The following is a 6,173-nucleotide window of genomic DNA, read 5'->3' on the forward strand; positions in this document are numbered from 1 at the left end:
TATAACTCCATGCTTAATTCCTACTACTTGAGTAAAAGTGGAATTAGCCATATTCAATCTAATCTTATTAGGAGCATAAGGACCTAGATTGAGAGTATCAAAACAGACAAAGGGATATTTGAAACACTAGCACCTAGATGACATAAAACACTGGATTTATTCAAACCAACCTCAATCTCTATAGTACTCTCAAAAGCATAATCTTGTTTAGTTGTTACTTTACTGTACAACTTGTTTCTTTCATCATCTAACTGTTGGAAATATGCCCTAGAGGCAATAATAAAATGGTTATTATTGTATTTCCTTGTTCATGATAATTGTCTGTTGTTCATGCTATAATTGTATTAACTGGAAACCGTAATACATGTGTGAATACATAGACCACAACATGTCCCTAGTGAGCCTCTAGTTGACCAGCTCATTGATCAATAGATGGTTATGGTTTCCTGACCATGGACATTGGATGTCATTGATAACGGGATCACATCATTAGGAGAATGATGTGATGGACAAGACCCAATCCTAAGCATAGCACAAGATCATGTAGTTTGTTTGCTAAGAGCTTTTCTAATGTCAAGTCTCATTTCCTTAGACCATGAGATTGTGTAACTCCCGGATACTGTAGGAATGCTTTGGGTGTACCAAACGTCACAACGTAACTGGGTGACTATAAAGGTGAACTACAGGTATCTCCGAAAGTGTCTGTTGGGTTGGCACAAATCGAGACTAGGATTTGTCACTCCATATGACGGAGAGGTATCTCTGGGCCCACTCGGTAATGCATCATCATAATGAGCTCAATGTGACTAAGTACTTGGTCACGGGATCATGCATTATGGAACGAGTAAAGTGACTTGCCGGTAACGAGATTGAACGAGGTATTGGGATACCAACGATCGAATCTCGGGCAAGTAACATACCGATTGACAAAGGGAATTGTATACGGGATTGATTGAATCCCTGACATCGTGGTTCATCCGATGATATCATCGTGGAACATGTGGGAGCCAACATGGGTATCCAGATCCCGCTGTTGGTTATTGGCCGGAGAGATGTCTCGGTCATGTCTGCATGATTCCCGAACCCGTAGGGTCTACACACTTAAGGTTCGGTGACGCTAGAGTTGTTATGGGAAATTGTATGTGGTTACTGAAGGTTGTTCGGAGTCCCGGATGAGATCCCGAACATCACGAGGAGTTCCAAAATGGTCCGAAGGTGAAGATTTATATATGGGAAGTCCAGTTTCAGTCGCCGGAATGGTTTCAGGGGTTATCGGTATTGTATCGGGACCACCGAAAGGTGTCCGGGGGTCCACCGGGTGGGGCCACCTGCCCCGGGGACTTAATGGGCTGAATATGGGAGGGAACCAGGCCCCTAGTGGGCTGGTGCACCCCCCAAGGGCCCAAGGCGCCTAGGGTTTAGAAACCCTAGGGGAGGGGGTGCCTCCACCTTGCTTGGGGGGCAAGTTTCCCCCTCCTGGCCGCTGCCCCCCTCTAGATGGGATCTAGAGGGGCCATCCCCCTCTCTCCTTCACCCTATAAATAGAAGGGGGTGGGAGGGCTGCATCACCCTTGCTTTTTGCGCAGCCCCTCCCTCCTCCAACTCTTCCTCTTCCTCCGTAGTGCTTGGCGAAGCCCTGCAGGAATACCACGAGCTCCACCACCACCATGCCGTCGTGCTATCGGAGTTCTCCCTCAACTTCTCCTCTCCCCTTGCTGGATCAAGAAGGAGGAGACGTCCCCTGGCTATACATGTGTTGAACGTGGAGGCGCCGTCCGTTCGGCACTAGATCGGATCTTCCACGATTTGAATCGCCGCGAGTACGACTCCATCAACCGCGTTCTTGTAACGCTTCTGCTTAGCAATCTTCAAAGGTATGAAGATGCTCATCCTATCCCTCTATTGTTGCTAGAATATCCATATATTGATCTTGGTGATGCATAGAAAATTTTGAATTATTGCTACATTCCCCAACAGTGGCATCATGAGCTAGGTCTATTGCGTAGATTCTATGCACGAGTAGAACACAAAGCAGTTGTCGGCGATGTTTTGTTCAATTTGCTTACCGTTACTAGTCTTATCTTGATTCGGCGGCATTGTGGGATGAAGCGGCCCAGACCGACCTTACACGTACGCTTACGTGAAACAGGTTCCACCGACTGACATGCACTAGTTGCATAAGGTGGCTAGCGGGTGTCTGTCTCTCCCACTTTAGTCGGATCAGATTCGATGAAAAGGGTCCTTATGAAGGGTAAATAGCAATTGGCATATCACCGTTGTGGCTTTGCGTAGGTAAGAAACGTTCTTGCTAGAAACCCGTAGCAGCCACGTAAAACATGCAACAACAATTAGAGGACGTCTAACTTGTTTTTGCAGGGTATGCTATGTGATGTGATATGGCCAAAAGAATGTGATGAATGATATGTGATGTATGAGATTGATCATGTTCTTGTAATAGGAATCACGACTTGCTTGTCGATGAGTATGACAACCGACAGGAGCCATAGGAGTTGTCTTAATTTATTGTATGACTTGCGTGTCATTGAACAACGCCATGTAATTACTTTACTTTATTGCTAACTGTTAGCCGTAGTAGTAGAAGTAATAGTTGGCGAGACAACTTCATGGAGACACGATGATGGAGATCATGGTGTCATGCCGGTGACGAAGGTGATCATGCCGCGCTTCAAAGATGGAGATCAAAGGCGCAAGATGATAATGGCCATATCATGTCACTTTATGATTTGCATGTGATGTTTATCATGTTTACATCTTATTTGCTTAGAACGACGCTAGCATAAATAAGATGATCCCTCACTAAAATTTCAAGAAAGTGTTTCCCCTAACTGTGCACCGTTGGAAAGTTCATTGCTTCAAAGCACCACGTGATGATCGGGTGTGATAGATTTTAACGTTCGCATACAACGGGTGTAAGCCAGATTTACACATGCAGAACACTTAGGTAGACTTGACGAGCCTAGCATGTACAGACACGGCCTCGGAACACAAGAGACCGAAAGTTCGAACATGAGTCGTATAGTAGATACGATCAACATAGAGATGTTCACCGGTGATGACTAGTCCGTCTCACGTGATGATCGGACACGGCCTAGTAGACTCGGATCATGTATCACTTATATGACTAGAGGGATGTCTATCTAAGTGGGAGTTCATTAAATAATTTGATTAGATGAACTTAATTACCATGAACATAGTCAAAAGGTCTTTGCAATTATGTCATAACTTGCGCTTTAGTTCTACTGTTTTAGATATGTTCCTAGAGAAAATTTATTTGAAAGTTGATAGTAGCAATTATGTGGACTGGGTCCGTAAACTGAGGATTGTCCTCATTGCTGCGTAGAAGTCTTATGTCCTTAATGCACCGCTCAGTGTGCTGAACCTCGAACGTCGTCTGTGGATGTTGCGAACATCTGACATACACGTTTTGATGAATACGTGATAATTCAATAATGTTAAACGGTTTAGAATTGAGGCGCCGAAGACGAATTTTTGAAACGTCGCGGAACATATGAGATGTTCCGAGGGCTGAAATTGGGATTTCAGGTTAGTTCCCACGTCAAGAGGTATGAGACCTCTGAAGAGTTTCTTGGCCTACAAACTAAGGGAGAAAAGCTCAATCGTTGAGCATGTGCTCAGATTGTCTGAGTACTACAATCACTTGAATCGAGTGGGAGTTAATCTTCCAGATGAGATAGTGATGTTTCTCCGAAGTCACTGCCACCAAGCTACTAGAGCTTCGTGATGAACTATAACATATCAAGGATAGATATGACGATCCTTGAGCTATTCGCGAGTTTTGACACCGCGAAAGTAGAAATAAAAAAGGAGCATCAATTGTTGATGGTTAGTGAAACCACTAGTTTCAAGAAGGGCAAGGGCAAGAAGGGATACTTCATGAAATGGTAAAACAGTTGCTGCTCTAGTGAAGAAACCCAAGGTTGAACCCAAACCCGAGACTAAGTGCTTCTGTAATAAGGGGAATGGTCACTGGAGTAGAATTACCCTAGATACTTGGTAGATAAGAAGGCTGGCAAGGTCGACAAAAGTATATTGGATATATATTATATTAATGTGTACTTTACTAGTACTCCTAGTAGCACCATGGTAATAGATATAGGTTCAGTTGCTAAGTGTTAGTAACTCGAAATAAAAGGCTACGGAATAAACGGAGACTAGCTAAAGGCGAGGTGACGATATGTGTTGGAAGTATTTCCATGGTTGATGTGATCAAACATCGCATGCTCCCTCTACCATCGGGATCAGTGTTAAACCTAAATAATTGTTAATTAGTGTTTGTGTTGAGCATATACATGATTGGATTATGTCTATCGCAATACGGTTATTCATTTAAGGAGAATAATGGTTACTCTGTTTATTTGAATAATACCTTCAATGGTCTTGCACTGAAAATGAATGGTTTATTGAATCTCGATCGTAGTGATACACATGTTCATGCCAAAAGATATAAGATAGTAATGATAGTACCACCTGCTTGTGGCACTGCCATTTGAGTCATATTGGTATAAAATGCATGAAGAAGCTCCATGTTGATGGATCTTTGGACTCACTCATTTTTGAAAAGTTTGAGACGTGCGAACCATGTCTATTGGTATGTGCGCATGAAGAAACTCCACGCAAATGGATTGTTTGGACTCACTTGATTCTAAATCACTTGAGACATGCAAATCATACCACATGGGCAAGATGACTGAAAAGCCTCGTTTTCAATAAGATGGAACAAGAGAGCAACTTGTTGGAAGTAATACATTTTGATGTGTGATGTCCAATGAGTGCTGAGGCACGCAGTGGATATCGTTATGTTCTTACTTCACATATGATTTGAGTAGATGCTGAGTATATTTACTTGATGAAACACAAGTCTGAATTATTGAAAGGTTCAAGTAATTTCAGAGTGAAGTTGAAGATCGTCATGACAAGAGGATAAAATTTCTATGGTATGATCATAGAGATGAATATCTGAGTTACGTGTTTGGTATTAAGACATTGTGGAAATTGTTTCACAACTAATACCTCCTGGAACACCATAGTGTGATGGTGTGTTCGAACATCATAAATGCATCCTATTGGATATGGGGCAGACCATGATGTCTCTTATCGGATTACCACTATCGTTTATGGATTAGGCATTAGAGACAACTGCATTCACTTTAATAGGGCACCACATAATTCCGTTGAGATGACATCATGTGAACTATGGTTTAGAGAAACCTAAGATGTCGTTTCTTAAAAGTTTGGGGCTGCGATGCTTATGTGAAAAAGTTTCATGCTGATAAGCTCGAACCCAAAGCGGATAAATGCATCTTCATAGGACACCCAAAAATAATTGGGTATACCTCCTAATCCAGATCTGGAAGCAAAAGTGATTGTTTCTAGAAACGGCTCCTTTCTCGAGGAATAGTTTCTCTCGAAAGAATTGAGTGGGAGGATGGTGGAGACTTGATAAGGTTATTGAATCATCATTTCAACTAGTGTGTAGTAGGGCACATGAAGTTGTTCCTGTGGCGCCTACACCAATTGAAGTGGAAGCTGATGATAGTGATCATGAAACTTTGGATCAAGTCACTACCAAACCTCGTAGGTCGACAAAGACGCGTACTACTTCAGAGTGGTACGGTAATCCTGTCTTGGAGGTCATGTTGCTAGACAACAATGAACCTACGAGCTATGGAGAAGAGATGGTGGGCTCGGATTCCGATGAATGGCTCGAGGCCATAAAATCCGAGAGAGGATCCATGTATGAAAACAAAGTATAGACTTTGGAAGAACTACTTGATGGTCGTAAGCCTGTTGGGTACAGATGGATTTCAAAAGGAAGACAGACAATGATGGTAAGTGTCACCATTAAGAAAGCTCGACTTGTCGCTAAGATATTTTCTAACAAGTTCAAGGAATTGACTATGATGAGACTTTCTCACTCGTAGCAATGCTAATAGTCTGTTGGAATTGTATTAGCAGTTACTGCATTATTTATGAAATCTTGCAGATAGGATGTCAAAAACCATTGTTTCCTCGATGAGTTGCTTGAGGAAAGGTTGTATGTGATACAACCAGAAGGTTTTGTCAATCCTAAAAGATGCTAATAAGTATGCAAAGCTCCAGCAATCCTTGTAAGGACTGGAGTAAGCATCTCG

This window comes from Triticum aestivum, chromosome 1B (genome assembly GCF_018294505.1).
Source record: "Triticum aestivum cultivar Chinese Spring chromosome 1B, IWGSC CS RefSeq v2.1, whole genome shotgun sequence".
Taxonomy (NCBI): domain Eukaryota; kingdom Viridiplantae; phylum Streptophyta; class Magnoliopsida; order Poales; family Poaceae; genus Triticum; species Triticum aestivum.